At 36.8% G+C, this 21,876-nt stretch overlaps 21 non-coding genes across 21 annotated transcripts; all 21 read left to right on the plus strand.

Moving 5' to 3' along the window:
- Positions 1–179: 179 nt before the first annotated feature.
- On the plus strand, positions 180–252 carry TRNAK-UUU (transfer RNA lysine (anticodon UUU)). Its single transcript has one exon. It is a non-coding gene; the product is annotated as a tRNA-Lys (tRNA).
- Positions 253–1,545: 1,293 nt separating this feature from the next.
- TRNAK-UUU (transfer RNA lysine (anticodon UUU)) lies at positions 1,546–1,618 on the plus strand. The gene has a single exon. It is a non-coding gene; the product is annotated as a tRNA-Lys (tRNA).
- Positions 1,619–3,260: 1,642 nt separating this feature from the next.
- TRNAK-UUU (transfer RNA lysine (anticodon UUU)) lies at positions 3,261–3,333 on the plus strand. The gene has a single exon. It is a non-coding gene; the product is annotated as a tRNA-Lys (tRNA).
- A 276-nt stretch (positions 3,334–3,609) lies between these two features.
- On the plus strand, positions 3,610–3,682 carry TRNAK-UUU (transfer RNA lysine (anticodon UUU)). The gene has a single exon. It is a non-coding gene; the product is annotated as a tRNA-Lys (tRNA).
- Positions 3,683–5,453: 1,771 nt separating this feature from the next.
- Positions 5,454–5,526, plus strand: TRNAK-UUU (transfer RNA lysine (anticodon UUU)). The gene has a single exon. It is a non-coding gene; the product is annotated as a tRNA-Lys (tRNA).
- Positions 5,527–6,135: 609 nt separating this feature from the next.
- On the plus strand, positions 6,136–6,208 carry TRNAK-UUU (transfer RNA lysine (anticodon UUU)). Its single transcript has one exon. It is a non-coding gene; the product is annotated as a tRNA-Lys (tRNA).
- Positions 6,209–7,981: 1,773 nt separating this feature from the next.
- TRNAK-UUU (transfer RNA lysine (anticodon UUU)) lies at positions 7,982–8,054 on the plus strand. Its single transcript has one exon. It is a non-coding gene; the product is annotated as a tRNA-Lys (tRNA).
- A 609-nt stretch (positions 8,055–8,663) lies between these two features.
- TRNAK-UUU (transfer RNA lysine (anticodon UUU)) lies at positions 8,664–8,736 on the plus strand. Its single transcript has one exon. It is a non-coding gene; the product is annotated as a tRNA-Lys (tRNA).
- A 1,293-nt stretch (positions 8,737–10,029) lies between these two features.
- Positions 10,030–10,102, plus strand: TRNAK-UUU (transfer RNA lysine (anticodon UUU)). The gene has a single exon. It is a non-coding gene; the product is annotated as a tRNA-Lys (tRNA).
- A 611-nt stretch (positions 10,103–10,713) lies between these two features.
- TRNAK-UUU (transfer RNA lysine (anticodon UUU)) lies at positions 10,714–10,786 on the plus strand. The gene has a single exon. It is a non-coding gene; the product is annotated as a tRNA-Lys (tRNA).
- A 1,090-nt stretch (positions 10,787–11,876) lies between these two features.
- TRNAK-UUU (transfer RNA lysine (anticodon UUU)) lies at positions 11,877–11,949 on the plus strand. The gene has a single exon. It is a non-coding gene; the product is annotated as a tRNA-Lys (tRNA).
- A 1,292-nt stretch (positions 11,950–13,241) lies between these two features.
- TRNAK-UUU (transfer RNA lysine (anticodon UUU)) lies at positions 13,242–13,314 on the plus strand. Its single transcript has one exon. It is a non-coding gene; the product is annotated as a tRNA-Lys (tRNA).
- A 276-nt stretch (positions 13,315–13,590) lies between these two features.
- Positions 13,591–13,663, plus strand: TRNAK-UUU (transfer RNA lysine (anticodon UUU)). Its single transcript has one exon. It is a non-coding gene; the product is annotated as a tRNA-Lys (tRNA).
- Positions 13,664–13,923: 260 nt separating this feature from the next.
- Positions 13,924–13,996, plus strand: TRNAK-UUU (transfer RNA lysine (anticodon UUU)). The gene has a single exon. It is a non-coding gene; the product is annotated as a tRNA-Lys (tRNA).
- A 609-nt stretch (positions 13,997–14,605) lies between these two features.
- On the plus strand, positions 14,606–14,678 carry TRNAK-UUU (transfer RNA lysine (anticodon UUU)). Its single transcript has one exon. It is a non-coding gene; the product is annotated as a tRNA-Lys (tRNA).
- Positions 14,679–15,289: 611 nt separating this feature from the next.
- TRNAK-UUU (transfer RNA lysine (anticodon UUU)) lies at positions 15,290–15,362 on the plus strand. The gene has a single exon. It is a non-coding gene; the product is annotated as a tRNA-Lys (tRNA).
- A 609-nt stretch (positions 15,363–15,971) lies between these two features.
- TRNAK-UUU (transfer RNA lysine (anticodon UUU)) lies at positions 15,972–16,044 on the plus strand. The gene has a single exon. It is a non-coding gene; the product is annotated as a tRNA-Lys (tRNA).
- Positions 16,045–17,335: 1,291 nt separating this feature from the next.
- Positions 17,336–17,408, plus strand: TRNAK-UUU (transfer RNA lysine (anticodon UUU)). Its single transcript has one exon. It is a non-coding gene; the product is annotated as a tRNA-Lys (tRNA).
- A 1,292-nt stretch (positions 17,409–18,700) lies between these two features.
- On the plus strand, positions 18,701–18,773 carry TRNAK-UUU (transfer RNA lysine (anticodon UUU)). The gene has a single exon. It is a non-coding gene; the product is annotated as a tRNA-Lys (tRNA).
- Positions 18,774–20,399: 1,626 nt separating this feature from the next.
- On the plus strand, positions 20,400–20,472 carry TRNAK-UUU (transfer RNA lysine (anticodon UUU)). The gene has a single exon. It is a non-coding gene; the product is annotated as a tRNA-Lys (tRNA).
- A 912-nt stretch (positions 20,473–21,384) lies between these two features.
- On the plus strand, positions 21,385–21,457 carry TRNAK-UUU (transfer RNA lysine (anticodon UUU)). The gene has a single exon. It is a non-coding gene; the product is annotated as a tRNA-Lys (tRNA).
- The last annotated feature ends 419 nt before the right edge of the window (positions 21,458–21,876 follow it).

Here is a 21,876-nt window from a genome sequence, read left to right on the forward strand (position 1 = left end):
GCAAATTAAATGTATTTCATCAATAGACACTAAATGTCAAGCTATTCAGATAATACTTTTAGTGATAGAGAGATTTTTCAACTTTAGTAATTGCACAGTAACTAGTAGTTGTCATCATTTGATATGACTTGTTTTTTGTATTACGAACTTTCTGCATTTTTGCGACCTATCACAGAAGAGCCTGGATAGCTCAGTCGGTAGAGCATCAGACTTTTAATCTGAGGGTCCAGGGTTCAAGTCCCTGTTTAGGCGAGTGTTTTTTAAGCAATGTGTCATTTTTGTGAAATGGAACATAGTGCAGAGTGGGAAAATCACAAACTGTTTAAGAATGTACACCTTCAACCAAGAGGCAAATTAAATGTATTTCATCAATAGACACTTAATGTCAAGCTATTCAGATAATACTTTTAGTGATAGAGAGACTTTCCTACTTTAGTAATTGCACAGTAGTTGTTACCATTTGAATTTACTTGTTTTAGTATTACGAACTTTCTATAGGTTTGCGACAGACTCCAGAAGAGCCTGGAGTCGGTAAAACATCAGAACTTTAATCTGAGGGTCAAGGGTTCAAGTTCCTGTTCGGGCAAGTGTCTTTTAAGCAATGTGTCGTTTTTGTGAAATATAACATAGTGCAGAGTGGGAAAATCACAAACTGTTTAAGAATGTACACCTTCAACCAAGAGGCAAATTAAATGTATTTCATCAAGAGACACTAAATGTCAAGCTTTTCAGTTCATACTTTTAGTGATAGAGAGATTTTCCTACTTTAGTAATTGCACAGTAACTAGTAGTTGTCATCATTTGAAATGACTTGTTTTTTGTATTACGAACTTTCTGCATTTTTGCGACCTATCACAGAAGAGCCTGGATAGCTCAGTCGGTAGAGCATCTGACTTTTAATCTGAGGGTCAAGGGTTCAAGGGTCTGTTCGGGCGAGTGTCTTTTAAGCAATGTGTCATTTTGTGAAATGGAACATAGTGCAGAGTGGGAAAATCACAAACTGTTTAAGAATGTACACCTACAACCAAGAGGCAAATTAAATGTATTTCACCAATAGACACTAAATGTCAAGCTATTCATATCATACTTTTAGTGATAGAGAGATTTTCCTACTTTAGTAATTGCACAGTAGTTGTCACCATTTGAATTTACTTGGTTTTAGTATTACGAACTTTCTATAGGTTTGCGACAAACTCCAGAAGAGCCTGGAGTCGGTAAAACATCAGAACTTTAATCTGAGGGTCCAGGGTTCAAGTCCCTGTTCGGGCGAGTGTCTTTTAAGCAATGTGTCGTTTTTGTGAAATGGAACATAGTGCAGAGTGGGAAAATCACAAACTGTTTAAGAATGTACACCTTCAACCAAGAGGCAAATTAAATGTATTTCATCAATAGACACTAAATGTCAAGCTATTCAGATAATACTTTTAGTGATAGAGAGATTTTTCAACTTTAGTAATTGCACAGTAACTAGTAGTTGTCATCATTTGATATGACTTGTTTTTTGTATTACGAACTTTCTGCATTTTTGCGACCTATCACAGAAGAGCCTGGATAGCTCAGTCGGTAGAGCATCAGACTTTTAATCTGAGGGTCCAGGGTTCAAGTCCCTGTTTAGGCGAGTGTTTTTTAAGCAATGTGTCATTTTTGTGAAATGGAACATAGTGCAGAGTGGGAAAATCACAAACTGTTTAAGAATGTACACCTTCAACCAAGAGGCAAATTAAATGTATTTCACCAATAGACACTAAATGTCAAGCTATTCATATCATACTTTTAGTGATAGAGAGATTTTGCTACTTTAGTAATTGCACAGTAGTTGTCACCATTTGAATTTACTTGGTTTTAGTATTACGAACTTTCTATAGGTTTGTGACAAACTCCAGAAGAGCCTGGAGTCGGTAAAACATCAGAACTTTAATCTGAGGGTCCAGGGTTCAAGTCCCTGTTCGGGCGAGTGTCTTTTAAGCAATGTGTCGTTTTTGTGAAATGGAACACAGTGCAGAGTGGGAAAATCACAAACTGTTTAAGAATGTACACCTTCAACCAAGAGGCAAATTAAATGTATTTCATCAATAGACACTAAATGTCAAGCTTTTCAGTTCATACTTTTAGTGATAGAGAGATTGTCCAACTTTAGTAATTGCACAGTAACTAGTAGTTGTCATCATTTGATATGACTTGTTTTTTGTATTACGAACTTTCTGCATTTTTGCGACCTATCACAGAAGATCCTGGATAGCTCAGTCGGTAGAGCATCAGACTTTTAATCTGAGGGTACAGGGTTCAAGTCCCTGTTCGGGCGAGTGTCTTTTAAGCAACGTATCATTTTGTGAAATGGAACATATTGCAGAGTGGGAAAATCACAAACTGTTTAAGAATGTACACCTTCAACCAAGAGGCAAATTAAATGTATTTCATCAATAGACACTAAATGTCAAGCTATTCAGATAATACTTTTAGTGATAGAGAGATTTTCCAACTTTAGTAATTGCACAGTAACCAGTAGTTGTCATCATTTGATATGACTTGTTTTTTGTATTACGAACTTTCTGCATTTTTGCGACCTATCACAGAAGAGCCTGGATAGCTCAGTCGGTAGAGCATCAGACTTTTAATCTGAGGGTCCAGGGTTCAAGGGTCTGTTCGGGCGAGTGTCTTTTAAGCAATGTGTCATTTTGTGAAATGGAACATAGTGCAGAGTGGGAAAATCACAAACTGTTTAAGAATGTACACCTTCAACCAAGAGGCAAATTAAATGTATTTCACCAATAGACACTAAATGTCAAGCTATTCATATCATACTTTTAGTGATAGAGAGATTTTCCTACTTTAGTAATTGCACAGTAGTTGTCACCATTTGAATTTACTTGGTTTTAGTATTACGAACTTTCTATAGGTTTGCGACAAACTCCAGAAGAGCCTGGAGTCGGTAAAACATCAGAACTTTAATCTGAGGGTCCAGGGTTCAAGTCCCTGTTCGGGCGAGTGTCTTTTAAGCAATGTGTCATTTTTGTGAAATGGAACATAGTGCAGAGTGGGAAAATCACAAACTGTTTAAGAATGTACACCTTCAACCAAGAGGCAAATTAAATGTATTTCATCAATAGACACTAAATGTCAAGCTATTCAGATAATACTTTTAGTGATAGAGAGATTTTTCAACTTTAGTAATTGCACAGTAACTAGTAGTTGTCATCATTTGATATGACTTGTTTTTTGTATTACGAACTTTCTGCATTTTTGCGACCTATCACAGAAGAGCCTGGATAGCTCAGTCGGTAGAGCATCAGACTTTTAATCTGAGGGTCCAGGGTTCAAGTCCCTGTTCGGGCGAGTGTCTTTTAAGCAATGTGTCGTTTTTGTGAAATGGAACATAGTGCAGAGTGGGAAAATCACAAACTGTTTAAGAATGCACACCTTCAACCAAGTGGCAAATTAAATGTATTTCATCAAGAGACACTAAATGTCAAGCTTTTCAGTTCATGCTTTTAGTGATAGAGAGATTGTCCAACTTTAGTAATTGCACAGTAACTAGTAGTTGTCATCATTTGATATGACTTGTTTTTTGTATTACGAACTTTCTGCATTTTTGCGACCTATCACAGAAGAGCCTGGATAGCTCAGTCGGTAGAGCATCAGACTTTTAATCTGAGGGTACAGGGTTCAAGTCCCTGTTCGGGCGAGTGTCTTTTAAGCAACGTATCATTTTGTGAAATGGAACATATTGCAGAGTGGGAAAATCACAAACTGTTTAAGAATGTACACCTTCAACCAAGAGGCAAATTAAATGTATTTCATCAATAGACACTAAATGTCAAGCTATTCAGATCATACTTTTAGTGATAGAGAGATTTTCCTACTTTAGTAATTGCACAGTAGTTGTCACCATTTGAATTTACTTGGTTTTAGTATTATGAACTTTCTATAGGTTTGCGACAGACTCCAGAAGAGCCTGGAGTCGGTAGAACATCAGAACTTTAATCTGAGGGTCAAGGGTTCAAGTCCCTGTTCGGGCGAGTGTCTTTTAAGCAATGTGTGTTTTTGTGAAATGGAACATAGTGCAGAGTGGGAAAATCACAAACTGTTTAAGAATGTACACCTTCAACCAAGAGGCAAATTAAATGTATTTCATCAAGAGACACTAAATGTCAAGCTTTTCAGTTCATACTTTTAGTGATAGAGAGATTTTCCTACTTTAGTAATTGCACAGTAACTACTAGTTGTCATCATTTGAAATGACTTGTTTTTTGTATTACGAACTTCTGCATTTTTGTGACCTATCACAGAAGAGCCTGGATAGCTCAGTCGGTAGAGCATCAGACTTTTAATCTGAGGGTCCAGGGTTCAAGGGTCTGTTCGGGCGAGTGTCTTTTAAGCAATGTGTCATTTTGTGAAATGGAACATAGTGCAGAGTGGGAAAATCACAAACTGTTTAAGAATGTACACCTTCAACCAAGAGGCAAATTAAATGTATTTCACCAATAGACACTAAATGTCAAGCTATTCATATCATACTTTTAGTGATAGAGAGATTTTCCTACTTTAGTAATTGCACAGTAGTTGTCACCATTTGAATTTACTTGGTTTTAGTATTACGAACTTTCTATAGGTTTGCGACAAACTCCAGAAGAGCCTGGAGTCGGTAAAACATCAGAACTTTAATCTGAGGGTCCAGGGTTCAAGTCCCTGTTCGGGCGAGTGTCTTTTAAGCAATGTGTCGTTTTTGTGAAATGGAACATAGTGCAGAGTGGGAAAATCACAAACTGTTTAAGAATGTACACCTTCAACCAAGAGGCAAATTAAATGTATTTCATCAATAGACACTAAATGTCAAGCTATTCAGATAATACTTTTAGTGATAGAGAGATTTTCCAACTTTAGTAATTGCACAGTAACTAGTAGTTGTCATCATTTGATATGACTTGTTTTTTGTATTACGAACTTTCTGCATTTTTGCGACCTATCACAGAAGAGCCTGGATAGCTCTGTCGGTAGAGCATCAGACTTTTAATCTGAGGGTCCAGGGTTCAAGGGTCTGTTCGGGCGAGTGTCTTTTAAGCAATGTGTCATTTTGTGAAATGGAACATAGTGCAGAGTGGGAAAATCACAAACTGTTTAAGAATGTACACCTTCAACCAAGAGGCAAATTAAATGTATTTCACCAATAGACACTAAATGTCAAGCTATTCATATCATACTTTTAGTGATAGAGAGATTTTCCTACTTTAGTAATTGCACAGTAGTTGTCACCATTTGAATTTACTTGGTTTTAGTATTACGAACTTTCTATAGGTTTGCGACAAACTCCAGATGAGCTTTTCAGTTCATACTTTTAGTGATAGAGAGATTTTCCAACTTTAGTAATTGCACAGTAACTAGTAGTTGTCATCATTTGATATGACTTGTTTTTTGTATTACGAACTTTCTGCATTTTTGCGACCTATTACAGAAGAGCCTGGATAGCTCAGTCGGTAGAGCATCAGACTTTTAATCTGAGGGTCCAGGGTTCAAGTCACTGTTCGGGCGAGTGTCTTTTAAGCAATGTGTCATTTTGTGAAATGGAACATAGTGCAGAGTGGGAAAATCACAAACTGTTTAAGAATGTACACCTTCAACCAAGAGGCAAATTAAATGTATTTCATCAATAGACACTAAATGTCAAGCTATTCATATCATACTTTTAGTGATAGAGAGACTTTCCTACTTTAGTAATTGCACAGTAGTTGTTACCATTTGAATTTACTTGTTTTAGTATTACGAACTTTCTATAGGTTTGCGACAGACTCCAGAAGAGCCTGGAGTCGGTAAAACATCAGAACTTTAATCTGAGGGTCAAGGGTTCAAGTTTCTGTTCGGGCGAGTGTCTTTTAAGCAATGTGTCGTTTTTGTGAAATATAACATAGTGCAGAGTGGGAAAATCACAAACTGTTTAAGAATGTACACCTTCAACCAAGAGGCAAATTAAATGTATTTCATCAAGAGACACTAAATGTCAAGCTTTTCAGTTCATACTTTTAGTGATAGAGAGATTTTCCTACTTTAGTAATTGCACAGTAACTAGTAGTTGTCATCATTTGATATGACTTGTTTTTTGTATTACGAACTTTCTGCATTTTTGCGACCTATCACAGAAGAGCCTGGATAGCTCAGTCGGTAGAGCATCAGACTTTTAATCTGAGGGTCCAGGGTCCAAGTCCCTGTTCGGGCAAGTGTCTTTTAAGCAATGTGTCGTTTTTGTGAAATGGAACACAGTGCAGAGTGGGAAAATCACAAACTGTTTAAGAATGTACACCTTCAACCAAGAGGCAAATTAAATGTATTTCATCAATAGACACTTAATGTCAAGCTATTCAGATAATACTTTTAGTGATAGAGAGACTTTCCTACTTTAGTAATTGCACAGTAGTTGTTACCATTTGAATTTACTTGTTTTAGTATTACGAACTTTCTATAGGTTTGCGACAGACTCCAGAAGAGCCTGGAGTCGGTAAAACATCAGAACTTTAATCTGAGGGTCAAGGGTTCAAGTTCCTGTTCGGGCAAGTGTCTTTTAAGCAATGTGTCGTTTTTGTGAAATATAACATAGTGCAGAGTGGGAAAATCACAAACTGTTTAAGAATGTACACCTTCAACCAAGAGGCAAATTAAATGTATTTCATCAAGAGACACTAAATGTCAAGCTTTTCAGTTCATACTTTTAGTGATAGAGAGATTTTCCTACTTTAGTAATTGCACAGTAACTAGTAGTTGTCATCATTTGAAATGACTTGTTTTTTGTATTACGAACTTTCTGCATTTTTGCGACCTATCACAGAAGAGCCTGGATAGCTCAGTCGGTAGAGCATCTGACTTTTAATCTGAGGGTCAAGGGTTCAAGGGTCTGTTCGGGCGAGTGTCTTTTAAGCAATGTGTCATTTTGTGAAATGGAACATAGTGCAGAGTGGGAAAATCACAAACTGTTTAAGAATGTACACCTACAACCAAGAGGCAAATTAAATGTATTTCACCAATAGACACTAAATGTCAAGCTATTCATATCATACTTTTAGTGATAGAGAGATTTTCCTACTTTAGTAATTGCACAGTAGTTGTCACCATTTGAATTTACTTGGTTTTAGTATTACGAACTTTCTATAGGTTTGCGACAAACTCCAGAAGAGCCTGGAGTCGGTAAAACATCAGAACTTTAATCTGAGGGTCCAGGGTTCAAGTCCCTGTTCGGGCGAGTGTCTTTTAAGCAATGTGTCGTTTTTGTGAAATGGAACATAGTGCAGAGTGGGAAAATCACAAACTGTTTAAGAATGTACACCTTCAACCAAGAGGCAAATTAAATGTATTTCATCAATAGACACTAAATGTCAAGCTATTCAGATAATACTTTTAGTGATAGAGAGATTTTCCAACTTTAGTAATTGCACAGTAACTAGTAGTTGTCATCATTTGATATGACTTGTTTTTTGTATTACGAACTTTCTGCATTTTTGCGACCTATCACAGAAGAGCCTGGATAGCTCTGTCGGTAGAGCATCAGACTTTTAATCTGAGGGTCCAGGGTTCAAGGGTCTGTTCGGGCGAGTGTCTTTTAAGCAATGTGTCATTTTGTGAAATGGAACATAGTGCAGAGTGGGAAAATCACAAACTGTTTAAGAATGTACACCTTCAACCAAGAGGCAAATTAAATGTATTTCACCAATAGACACTAAATGTCAAGCTATTCATATCATACTTTTAGTGATAGAGAGATTTTCCTACTTTAGTAATTGCACAGTAGTTGTCACCATTTGAATTTACTTGGTTTTAGTATTACGAACTTTCTATAGGTTTGCGACAAACTCCAGATGAGCTTTTCAGTTCATACTTTTAGTGATAGAGAGATTTTCCAACTTTAGTAATTGCACAGTAACTAGTAGTTGTCATCATTTGATATGACTTGTTTTTTGTATTACGAACTTTCTGCATTTTTGCGACCTATTACAGAAGAGCCTGGATAGCTCAGTCGGTAGAGCATCAGACTTTTAATCTGAGGGTCCAGGGTTCAAGTCACTGTTCGGGCGAGTGTCTTTTAAGCAATGTGTCATTTTGTGAAATGGAACATAGTGCAGAGTGGGAAAATCACAAACTGTTTAAGAATGTACACCTTCAACCAAGAGGCAAATTAAATGTATTTCATCAATAGACACTAAATGTCAAGCTATTCATATCATACTTTTAGTGATAGAGAGACTTTCCTACTTTAGTAATTGCACAGTAGTTGTTACCATTTGAATTTACTTGTTTTAGTATTACGAACTTTCTATAGGTTTGCGACAGACTCCAGAAGAGCCTGGAGTCGGTAAAACATCAGAACTTTAATCTGAGGGTCAAGGGTTCAAGTTTCTGTTCGGGCGAGTGTCTTTTAAGCAATGTGTCGTTTTTGTGAAATATAACATAGTGCAGAGTGGGAAAATCACAAACTGTTTAAGAATGTACACCTTCAACCAAGAGGCAAATTAAATGTATTTCATCAAGAGACACTAAATGTCAAGCTTTTCAGTTCATACTTTTAGTGATAGAGAGATTTTCCTACTTTAGTAATTGCACAGTAACTAGTAGTTGTCATCATTTGATATGACTTGTTTTTTGTATTACGAACTTTCTGCATTTTTGCGACCTATCACAGAAGAGCCTGGATAGCTCAGTCGGTAGAGCATCAGACTTTTAATCTGAGGGTCCAGGGTCCAAGTCCCTGTTCGGGCAAGTGTCTTTTAAGCAATGTGTCGTTTTTGTGAAATGGAACACAGTGCAGAGTGGGAAAATCACAAACTGTTTAAGAATGTACACCTTCAACCAAGAGGCAAATTAAATGTATTTCATCAATAGACACTTAATGTCAAGCTATTCAGATAATACTTTTAGTGATAGAGAGACTTTCCTACTTTAGTAATTGCACAGTAGTTGTTACCATTTGAATTTACTTGTTTTAGTATTACGAACTTTCTATAGGTTTGCGACAGACTCCAGAAGAGCCTGGAGTCGGTAAAACATCAGAACTTTAATCTGAGGGTCAAGGGTTCAAGTTCCTGTTCGGGCAAGTGTCTTTTAAGCAATGTGTCGTTTTTGTGAAATATAACATAGTGCAGAGTGGGAAAATCACAAACTGTTTAAGAATGTACACCTTCAACCAAGAGGCAAATTAAATGTATTTCATCAAGAGACACTAAATGTCAAGCTTTTCAGTTCATACTTTTAGTGATAGAGAGATTTTCCTACTTTAGTAATTGCACAGTAACTAGTAGTTGTCATCATTTGAAATGACTTGTTTTTTGTATTACGAACTTTCTGCATTTTTGCGACCTATCACAGAAGAGCCTGGATAGCTCAGTCGGTAGAGCATCTGACTTTTAATCTGAGGGTCAAGGGTTCAAGGGTCTGTTCGGGCGAGTGTCTTTTAAGCAATGTGTCATTTTGTGAAATGGAACATAGTGCAGAGTGGGAAAATCACAAACTGTTTAAGAATGTACACCTACAACCAAGAGGCAAATTAAATGTATTTCACCAATAGACACTAAATGTCAAGCTATTCATATCATACTTTTAGTGATAGAGAGATTTTCCTACTTTAGTAATTGCACAGTAGTTGTCACCATTTGAATTTACTTGGTTTTAGTATTACGAACTTTCTATAGGTTTGCGACAAACTCCAGAAGAGCCTGGAGTCGGTAAAACATCAGAACTTTAATCTGAGGGTCCAGGGTTCAAGTCCCTGTTCGGGCGAGTGTCTTTTAAGCAATGTGTCGTTTTTGTGAAATGGAACATAGTGCAGAGTGGGAAAATCACAAACTGTTTAAGAATGTACACCTTCAACCAAGAGGCAAATTAAATGTATTTCATCAATAGACACTAAATGTCAAGCTATTCAGATAATACTTTTAGTGATAGAGAGATTTTTCAACTTTAGTAATTGCACAGTAACTAGTAGTTGTCATCATTTGATATGACTTGTTTTTTGTATTACGAACTTTCTGCATTTTTGCGACCTATCACAGAAGAGCCTGGATAGCTCAGTCGGTAGAGCATCAGACTTTTAATCTGAGGGTCCAGGGTTCAAGTCCCTGTTTAGGCGAGTGTTTTTTAAGCAATGTGTCGTTTTTGTGAAATGGAACATAGTGCAGAGTGGGAAAATCACAAACTGTTTAAGAATGTACACCTTCAACCAAGAGGCAAATTAAATGTATTTCACCAATAGACACTAAATGTCAAGCTATTCATATCATACTTTTAGTGATAGAGAGATTTTGCTACTTTAGTAATTGCACAGTAGTTGTCACCATTTGAATTTACTTGGTTTTAGTATTACGAACTTTCTATAGGTTTGTGACAAACTCCAGAAGAGCCTGGAGTCGGTAAAACATCAGAACTTTAATCTGAGGGTCCAGGGTTCAAGTCCCTGTTCGGGCGAGTGTCTTTTAAGCAATGTGTCGTTTTTGTGAAATGGAACACAGTGCAGAGTGGGAAAATCACAAACTGTTTAAGAATGTACACCTTCAACCAAGAGGCAAATTAAATGTATTTCATCAATAGACACTAAATGTCAAGCTATTCAGATAATACTTTTAGTGATAGAGAGATTTTCCAACTTTAGTAATTGCACAGTAACTAGTAGTTGTCATCATTTGATATGACTTGTTTTTTGTATTACGAACTTTCTGCATTTTTGCGACCTATCACAGAAGAGCCTGGATAGCTCAGTCGGTAGAGCATCAGACTTTTAATCTGAGGGTCCAGGGTTCAAGTCCCTGTTTGGGCGAGTGTCTTTTAAGCAATGTGTCATTTTGTGAAATGGAACATAGTGCAGAGTGGGAAAATCACAAACTGTTTAAGAATGTACACCTTCAACCAAGAGGCAAATTAAATGTATTTCACCAATAGACACTAAATGTCAAGCTATTCATATCATACTTTTAGTGATAGAGAGATTTTCCTACTTTAGTAATTGCACAGTAGTTGTCACCATTTGAATTTACTTGGTTTTAGTATTACGAACTTTCTATAGGTTTGCGACAAACTCCAGAAGAGCCTGGAGTCGGTAAAACATCAGAACTTTAATCTGAGGGTCCAGGGTTCAAGTCCCTGTTCGGGCGAGTGTCTTTTAAGCAATGTGTCGTTTTTGTGAAATGGAACATAGTGCAGAGTGGGAAAATCACAAACTGTTTAAGAATGTACACCTTCAACCAAGAGGCAAATTAAATGTATTTCATCAATAGACACTAAATGTCAAGCTATTCAGATAATACTTTTAGTGATAGAGAGATTTTCCAACTTTAGTAATTGCACAGTAACTAGTAGTTGTCATCATTTGATATGACTTGTTTTTTGTATTACGAACTTTCTGCATTTTTGCGACCTATCACAGAAGAGCCTGGATAGCTCAGTCGGTAGAGCATCAGACTTTTAATCTGAGGGTCCAGGGTTCAAGGGTCTGTTCGGGCGAGTGTCTTTTAAGCAATGTGTCATTTTGTGAAATGGAACATAGTGCAGAGTGGGAAAATCACAAACTGTTTAAGAATGTACACCTTCAACCAAGAGGCAAATTAAATGTATTTCACCAATAGACACTAAATGTCAAGCTATTCATATCATACTTTTAGTGATAGAGAGATTTTCCTACTTTAGTAATTGCACAGTAGTTGTCACCATTTGAATTTACTTGGTTTTAGTATTACGAACTTTCTATAGGTTTGCGACAAACTCCAGATGAGCTTTTCAGTTCATACTTTTAGTGATAGAGAGATTTTCCAACTTTAGTAATTGCACAGTAACTAGTAGTTGTCATCATTTGATATGACTTGTTTTTTGTATTACGAACTTTCTGCATTTTTGCGACCTATCACAGAAGAGCCTGGATAGCTCAGTCGGAAGAGCATCAGACTTTTAATCTGAGGGTCCAGGGTTCAAGTCCCTGTTCGGGCGAGTGTCTTTTAAGCAATGTGTCATTTTGTGAAATGGAACATAGTGCAGAGTGGGAAAATCACAAACTGTTTAAGAATGTACACCTTCAACCAAGAGGCAAATTAAATGTATTTCATCAATAGACACTAAATGTCAAGCTATTCATATCATACTTTTAGTGATAGAGAGACTTTCCTACTTTAGTAATTGCACAGTAGTTGTTACCATTTGAATTTACTTGTTTTAGTATTACGAACTTTCTATAGGTTTGCGACAGACTCCAGAAGAGCCTGGAGTCGGTAAAACATCAGAACTTTAATCTGAGGGTCAAGGGTTCAAGTTCCTGTTCGGGCGAGTGTCTTTTAAGCAATGTGTCATTTTTGTGAAATATAACATAGTGCAGAGTGGGAAAATCACAAACTGTTTAAGAATGTACACCTTCAACCAAGAGGCAAATTAAATGTATTTCATCAAGAGACACTAAATGTCAAGCTTTTCAGTTCATACTTTTAGTGATAGAGAGATTTTCCTACTTTAGTAATTGCACAGTAACTAGTAGTTGTCATCATTTGAAATGACTTGTTTTTTGTATTACGAACTTTCTGCATTTTTGCGACCTATCACAGAAGAGCCTGGATAGCTCAGTCGGTAGAGCATCTGACTTTTAATCTGAGGGTCCAGGGTTCAAGGGTCTGTTCGGGCGAGTGTCTTTTAAGCAATGTGTCATTTTGTGAAATGGAACATAGTGCAGAGTGGGAAAATCACAAACTGTTTAAGAATGTACACCTACAACCAAGAGGCAAATTAAATGTATTTCACCAATAGACACTAAATGTCAAGCTATTCATATCATACTTTTAGTGATAGAGAGATTTTCCTACTTTAGTAATTGCACAGTAGTTGTCACCATTTGAATTTACTTGGTTTTAGTATTACGAACTTTCTATATGTTTGTGACAAACTCCAGAAGAGCCTGGAGTCGGTAAAACATCAGAACTTTAATCTGAGGGTCCAGGGTTCAAGTCCCTGTTCGGGCGAGTGTCTTTTAAGCAATGTGTCGTTTTTGTGAAATGGAACACAGTGCAGAGTGGGAAAATCACAAACTGTTTAAGAATGTACACCTTCAACCAAGAGGCAAATTAAATGTATTTCATCAATAGACACTAAATGTCAAGCTATTCAGATAATACTTTTAGTGATAGAGAGATTTTCCAACTTTAGTAATTGCACAGTAACTAGTAGTTGTCATCATTTGATATGACTAGTTTATTGTATTACGAACTTTCTGCATTTTTGCGACCTATCACAGAAGAGCCTGGATAGCTCAGTCGGTAGAGCATCAGACTTTTAATCTGAGGGTCCAGGGTCCAAGTCCCTGTTCGGGCAAGTGTCTTTTAAGCAATGTGTCGTTTTTGTGAAATGGAACACAGTGCAGAGTGGGAAAATCACAAACTGTTTAAGAATGTACACCTTCAACCAAGAGGCAAATTAAATGTATTTCATCAATAGACACTAAATGTCAAGCTATTCAGATAATACTTTTAGTGATAGAGAGATTTTCCAACTTTAGTAATTGCACAGTAACTAGTAGTTGTCATCATTTGATATGACTTGATTTTTGTATTACGAACTTTCTGCATTTTTGTGACCTATCACAGAAGAGCCTGGATAGCTCAGTCGGTAGAGCATCAGACTTTTAATCTGAGGGTCCAGGGTTCAAGTCCCTGTTCGGGCGACTGTCTTTTAAGCAATGTGTCGTTTTTGTGAAATGGAACATAGTGCAGAGTGTTTAAGAATGTACACCTTCAACCAAGATGCAAATTAAATGTATTTCATCAAGAGACACTAAATGTCAAGCTTTTCAGTTCATACTTTTAGTGATAGAGAGATTTTCCAACTTTAGTAATTGCACAGTAACTAGTAGTTGTCATCATTTGATATGACTTGTTTTTTGTATTACGAACTTTCTGCATTTTTGCGACCCATCACAGAAGAGCCTGGATAGCTCAGTCGGTAGAGCATCAGACTTTTAATCTGAGGGTCCAGGGTTCAAGTCCCTGCTCGGGCGAGTGTCTTTAAAGCAATGTGTCATTTTGTGAAATGGAACATAGTGCAGAGTGGGAAAATCACAAACTGTTTAAGAATGTACACCTTCAACCAAGAGGCAAATTAAATGTATTTCATCAATAGACACTAAATGTCAAGCTATTCATATCATACTTTTAGTGATAGAGAGACTTTCCTACTTTAGTAATTGCACAGTAGTTGTTACCATTTGAATTTACTTGTTTTAGTATTACGAACTTTCTATAGGTTTGCGACAGACTCCAGAAGAGCCTGGAGTCGGTAAAACATCAGAACTTTAATCTGAGGGTCAAGGGTTCAAGTTCCTGTTCGGGCAAGTGTCTTTTAAGCAATGTGTCGTTTTTGTGAAATATAACATAGTGCAGAGTGGGAAAATCACAAACTGTTTAAGAATGTACACCTTCAACCAAGAGGCAAATTAAATGTATTTCATCAAGAGACACTAAATGTCAAGCTTTTCAGTTCATACTTTTAGTGATAGAGAGATTTTCCTACTTTAGTAATTGCACAGTAACTAGTAGTTGTCATCATTTGAAATGACTTGTTTTTTGTATTACGAACTTTCTGCATTTTTGCGACCTATCACAGAAGAGCCTGGATAGCTCAGTCGGTAGAGCATCAGACTTTTAATCTGAGGGTCCAGGGTTCAAGTCCCTGTTTGGGCGAGTGTTTTTTAAGCAATGTGTCGTTTTTGTGAAATGGAACATAGTGCAGAGTGGGAAAATCACAAACTGTTTAAGAATGTACACCTTCAACCAAGAGGCAAATTAAATGTATTTCACCAATAGACACTAAATGTCAAGCTATTCATATCATACTTTTAGTGATAGAGAGATTTTGCTACTTTAGTAATTGCACAGTAGTTGTCACCATTTGAATTTACTTGGTTTTAGTATTACGAACTTTCTATAGGTTTGTGACAAACTCCAGAAGAGCCTGGAGTCGGTAAAACATCAGAACTTTAATCTGAGGGTCCAGGGTTCAAGTCCCTGTTCGGGCGAGTGTCTTTTAAGCAATGTGTCGTTTTTGTGAAATGGAACACAGTGCAGAGTGGGAAAATCACAAACTGTTTAAGAATGTACACCTTCAACCAAGAGGCAAATTAAATGTATTTCATCAATAGACACTAAATGTCAAGCTATTCAGATAATACTTTTAGTGATAGAGAGATTTTCCAACTTTAGTAATTGCACAGTAACTAGTAGTTGTCATCATTTGATATGACTTGTTTTTTGTATTACGAACTTTCTGCATTTTTGCGACCTATCACAGAAGAGCCTGGATAGCTCAGTCGGTAGAGCATCAGACTTTTAATCTGAGGGTCCAGGGTTCAAGTCCCTGTTTGGGCGAGTGTCTTTTAAGCAATGTGTCATTTTGTGAAATGGAACATAGTGCAGAGTGGGAAAATCACAAACTGTTTAAGAATGTACACCTTCAACCAAGAGGCAAATTAAATGTATTTCATCAATAGACACTAAATGTCAAGCTATTCATATCATACTTTTAGTGATAGAGAGACTTTCCTACTTTAGTAATTGCACAGTAGTTGTTACCATTTGAATTTACTTGTTTTAGTATTACGAACTTTCTATAGGTTTGCGACAGACTCCAGAAGAGCCTGGAGTCGGTAAAACATCAGAACTTTAATCTGAGGGTCAAGGGTTCAAGTTCCTGTTCGGGCGAGTGTCTTTTAAGCAATGTGTCGTTTTTGTGAAATATAACATAGTGCAGAGTGGGAAAATCACAAACTGTTTAAGAATGTACACCTTCAACCAAGAGGCAAATTAAATGTATTTCATCAATAGACACTAAATGTCAAGCTATTCAGATAATACTTTTAGTGATAGAGAGATTTTCCAACTTTAGTAATTGCACAGTAACTAGTAGTTGTCATCATTTGATATGACTTGTTTTTTGTATTACGAACTTTCTGCATTTTTGCGACCTATCACAGAATAGCCTGGATAGCTCAGTCGGTAGAGCATCAGACTTTTAATCTGAGGGTCCAGGGTTCAAGTCCCTGTTCGGGCGAGTGTCTTTTAAGCAATGTGTCGTTTTTGTGAAATGGAACATAGTTCAGAGTGTTTAAGAATGTACACCTTCAACCAAGATGCAAATTAAATGTATTTCATCAAGAGACACTAAATGTCAAGCTTTTCAGTTCATACTTTTAGTGATAGAGAGATTGTCCAACTTTAGTAATTGCACAGTAACTAGTAGTTGTCATCATTTGATATGACTTGTTTTTTGTATTACGAACTTTCTGCATTTTTGCGACCTATCACAGAAGATCCTGGATAGCTCAGTCGGTAGAGCATCAGACTTTTAATCTGAGGGTACAGGGTTCAAGTCCCTGTTCGGGCGAGTGTCTTTTAAGCAACGTATCATTTTGTGAAATGGAACATATTGCAGAGTGGGAAAATCACAAACTGTTTAAGAATGTACACCTTCAACCAAGAGGCAAATTAAATGTATTTCATCAATAGACACTAAATGTCAAGCTATTCAGATCATACTTTTAGTGATAGAGAGATTTTCCTACTTTAGTAATTGCACAGTAGTTGTCACCATTTGAATTTACTTGGTTTCAGTATTATGAACTTTCTATAGGTTTGCGACAGACTCCAGAAGAGCCTGGAGTCGGTAAAACATCAGAACTTTAATCTGAGGGTCCAGGGTTCAAGACCCTGTTCGGGCGAGTGTCTTTTAAGCAATGTGTCGTTTTTGTGAAATGGAACATAGTGCAGAGTGGGAAAATCACAAACTGTTTAAGAATGTACACCTTCAACCAAGAGGCAAATTAAATGTATTTCATCAATAGACACTAAATGTCAAGCTATTCAGATAATACTTTTAGTGATAGAGAGATTTTCCAACTTTAGTAATTGCACAGTAACTAGTAGTTGTCATCATTTGATATGACTTGTTTTTTGTATTACGAACTTTCTGCATTTTTGCGACCTATCACAGAAGAGCCTGGATAGCTCAGTCGGTAGAGCATCAGACTTTTAATCTGAGGGTCCAGGGTTCAAGGGTCTGTTCGGGCGAGTGTCTTTTAAGCAATGTGTCATTTTGTGAAATGGAACATAGTGCAGAGTGGGAAAATCACAAACTGTTTAAGAATGTACACCTTCAACCAAGAGGCAAATTAAATGTATTTCATCAATAGACACTAAATGTCAAGCTATTCAGATAATACTTTTAGTGATAGAGAGATTTTCCAACTTTAGTAATTGCACAGTAACTAGTAGTTGTCATCATTTGATATGACTTGTTTTTTGTATTACGAACTTTCTGCATTTTTGCGACCTATCACAGAAGAGCCTGGATAGCTCAGTCGGTAGAGCATCAGACTTTTAATCTGAGGGTCCAGGGTTCAAGTCCCTGTTTGGGCGAGTGTCTTTTAAGCAATGTGTCATTTTGTGAAATGGAACATAGTGCAGAGTGGGAAAATCACAAACTGTTTAAGAATGTACACCTTCAACCAAGAGGCAAATTAAATGTATTTCATCAATAGACACTAAATGTCAAGCTATTCATATCATACTTTTAGTGATAGAGAGACTTTCCTACTTTAGTAATTGCACAGTAGTTGTTACCATTTGAATTTACTTGTTTTAGTATTACGAACTTTCTATAGGTTTGCGACAGACTCCAGAAGAGCCTGGAGTCGGTAAAACATCAGAACTTTAATCTGAGGGTCAAGGGTTCAAGTTCCTGTTCGGGCGAGTGTCTTTTAAGCAATGTGTCGTTTTTGTGAAATATAACATAGTGCAGAGTGGGAAAATCACAAACTGTTTAAGAATGTACACCTTCAACCAAGAGGCAAATTAAATGTATTTCATCAAGAGACACTAAATGTCAAGCTTTTCAGTTCATACTTTTAGTGATAGAGAGATTTTCCTACTTTAGTAATTGCACAGTAACTAGTAGTTGTCATCATTTGAAATGACTTGTTTTTTGTATTACGAACTTTCTGCATTTTTGCGACCTATCACAGAAGAGCCTGGATAGCTCAGTCGGTAGAGCATCTGACTTTTAATCTGAGGGTCCAGGGTTCAAGGGTCTGTTCGGGCGAGTGTCTTTTAAGCAATGTGTCATTTTGTGAAATGGAACATAGTGCAGAGTGGGAAAATCACAAACTGTTTAAGAATGTACACCTACAACCAAGAGGCAAATTAAATGTATTTCACCAATAGACACTAAATGTCAAGCTATTCATATCATACTTTTAGTGATAGAGAGATTTTCCTACTTTAGTAATTGCACAGTAGTTGTCACCATTTGAATTTACTTGGTTTTAGTATTACGAACTTTCTATAGGTTTGCGACAAACTCCAGAAGAGCCTGGAGTCGGTAAAACATCAGAACTTTAATCTGAGGGTCCAGGGTTCAAGTCCCTGTTCAGGCGAGTGTCTTTTAAGCAATGTGTCGTTTTTGTGAAATGGAACACAGTGCAGAGTGGGAAAATCACAAACTGTTTAAGAATGTACACCTTCAACCAAGAGGCAAATTAAATGTATTTCATCAATAGACACTAAATGTCAAGCTATTCAGATAATACTTTTAGTGATAGAGAGATTTTCCAACTTTAGTAATTGCACAGTAACTAGTAGTTGTCATCATTTGATATGACTTGTTTTTTGTATTACGAACTTTCTGCATTTTTGCGACCTATCACAGAATAGCCTGGATAGCTCAGTCGGTAGAGCATCAGACTTTTAATCTGAGGGTCCAGGGTTCAAGTCCCTGTTCGGGCGAGTGTCTTTTAAGCAATGTGTCGTTTTTGTGAAATGGAACATAGTTCAGAGTGTTTAAGAATGTACACCTTCAACCAAGATGCAAATTAAATGTATTTCATCAAGAGACACTAAATGTCAAGCTTTTCAGTTCATACTTTTAGTGATAGAGAGATTGTCCAACTTTAGTAATTGCACAGTAACTAGTAGTTGTCATCATTTGATATGACTTGTTTTTTGTATTACGAACTTTCTGCATTTTTGCGACCTATCACAGAAGATCCTGGATAGCTCAGTCGGTAGAGCATCAGACTTTTAATCTGAGGGTACAGGGTTCAAGTCCCTGTTCGGGCGAGTGTCTTTTAAGCAACGTATCATTTTGTGAAATGGAACATATTGCAGAGTGGGAAAATCACAAACTGTTTAAGAATGTACACCTTCAACCAAGAGGCAAATTAAATGTATTTCATCAATAGACACTAAATGTCAAGCTATTCAGATCATACTTTTAGTGATAGAGAGATTTTCCTACTTTAGTAATTGCACAGTAGTTGTCACCATTTGAATTTACTTGGTTTCAGTATTATGAACTTTCTATAGGTTTGCGACAGACTCCAGAAGAGCCTGGAGTCGGTAAAACATCAGAACTTTAATCTTAGGGTCCAGGGTTCAAGACCCTGTTCGGGCGAGTGTCTTTTAAGCAATGTGTCGTTTTTGTGAAATGGAACATAGTGCAGAGTGGGAAAATCACAAACTGTTTAAGAATGTACACCTTCAACCAAGAGGCAAATTAAATGTATTTCATCAATAGACACTAAATGTCAAGCTATTCAGATAATACTTTTAGTGATAGAGAGATTTTCCAACTTTAGTAATTGCACAGTAACTAGTAGTTGTCATCATTTGATATGACTTGTTTTTTGTATTACGAACTTTCTGCATTTTTGCGACCTATCACAGAAGAGCCTGGATAGCTCAGTCGGTAGAGCATCAGACTTTTAATCTGAGGGTCCAGGGTTCAAGGGTCTGTTCGGGCGAGTGTCTTTTAAGCAATGTGTCATTTTGTGAAATGGAACATAGTGCAGAGTGGGAAAATCACAAACTGTTTAAGAATGTACACCTTCAACCAAGAGGCAAATTAAATGTATTTCACCAATAGACACTAAATGTCAAGCTATTCATATCATACTTTTAGTGATAGAGAGATTTTCCTACTTTAGTAATTGCACAGTAGTTGTCACCATTTGAATTTACTTGGTTTTAGTATTACGAACTTTCTATAGGTTTGCGACAAACTCCAGAAGAGCCTGGAGTCGGTAAAACATCAGAACTTTAATCTGAGGGTCCAGGGTTCAAGTCCCTGTTCGGGCGAGTGTCTTTTAAGCAATGTGTCATTTTTGTGAAATGGAACACAGTGCAGAGTGGGAAAATCACAAACTGTTTAAGAATGTACACCTTCAACCAAGAGGCAAATTAAATGTATTTCATCATTAGACACTAAATGTCAAGCTATTCAGATAATACTTTTAGTGATAGAGAGATTTTCCAACTTTAGTAATTGCACAGTAACTAGTAGTTGTCATCATTTGATATGACTTGTTTTTTGTATTACGAACTTTCTGTATTTTTGCGACCTATCACAGAATAGCCTGGATATCTCAGTCGGTAGAGCATCAGACTTTTAATCTGAGGGTCCAGGGTTCAAGTCCCTGTTCGGGCGAGTGTCTTTTAAGCAATGTGTCGTTTTTGTGAAATGGAACATAGTGCAGAGTGTTTAAGAATGTACACCTTCAACCAAGATGCAAATTAAACGTATTTCATCAAGAGACACTAAATGTCAAGCTTTTCAGTTCATACTTTTAGTGATAGAGAGATTGTCCAACTTTAGTAATTGCACAGTAACTAGTAGTTGTCATCATTTGATATGACTTGTTTTTTGTATTACGAACTTTCTGCATTTTTGCGACCTATCACAGAAGATCCTGGATAGCTCAGTCGGTAGTTCAAGTCCCTGTTCGGGCGAGTGTCTTTTAAGCAACGTATCATTTTGTGAAATGGAACATATTGCAGAGTGGGAAAATCACAAACTGTTTAAGAATGTACACCTTCAACCAAGAGGCAAATTAAATGTATTTCATCAATAGACACTAAATGTCAAGCTATTCAGATCATACTTTTAGTGATAGAGAGATTTTCCTACTTTAGTAATTGCACAGTAGTTGTCACCATTTGAATTTACTTGGTTTCAGTATTATGAACTTTCTATAGGTTTGCGACAGACTCCAGAAGAGCCTGGAGTCGGTAAAACATCAGAACTTTAATCTGAGGGTCCAGGGTTCAAGTCCCTGTTCGGGCGAGTGTCTTTTAAGCAATGTGTCGTTTTTGTGAAATGGAACATAGTGCAGAGTGGGAAAATCACAAACTGTTTAAGAATGTACACCTTCAACCAAGAGGCAAATTAAATGTATTTCATCAATAGACACTAAATGTCAAGCTATTCAGATAATACTTTTAGTGATAGAGAGATTTTCCAACTTTAGTAATTGCACAGTAACTAGTAGTTGTCATCATTTGATATGACTTGTTTTTTGTATTACGAACTTTCTGCATTTTTGCGACCTATCACAGAAGAGCCTGGATAGCTCAGTCGGTAGAGCATCAGACTTTTAATCTGAGGGTCCAGGGTTCAAGTCCCTGTTCGGGCGAGTGTTTTTTAAGCAATGTGTCGTTTTTGTGAAATGGAACATAGTGCAGAGTGTTTAAGAATGTACACCTTCAACCAAGATGCAAATTAAATGTATTTCATCAAGAGACACTAAATGTCAAGCTTTTCAGTTCATACTTTTAGTGATAGAGAGATTGTCCAACTTTAGTAATTGCACAGTAACTAGTAGTTGTCATCATTTGATATGACTTGTTTTTTGTATTACGAACTTTCTGCATTTTTGCGACCTATCACAGAAGATCCTGGATAGCTCAGTCGGTAAAGCATCAGACTTTTAATCTGAGGGTACAGGGTTCAAGTCCCTGTTCGGGTGAGTGTCTTTTAAGCAACGTATCATTTTGTGAAATGGAACATATTGCAGAGTGGGAAAATCACAAACTGTTTAAGAATGTACACCTT

This window comes from Taudactylus pleione, unplaced genomic scaffold (genome assembly GCF_031769625.1).
Source record: "Taudactylus pleione unplaced genomic scaffold, aTauple2 ptg000454l, whole genome shotgun sequence".
In the NCBI taxonomy this organism is placed as follows: Eukaryota; Metazoa; Chordata; class Amphibia; order Anura; family Myobatrachidae; genus Taudactylus; species Taudactylus pleione.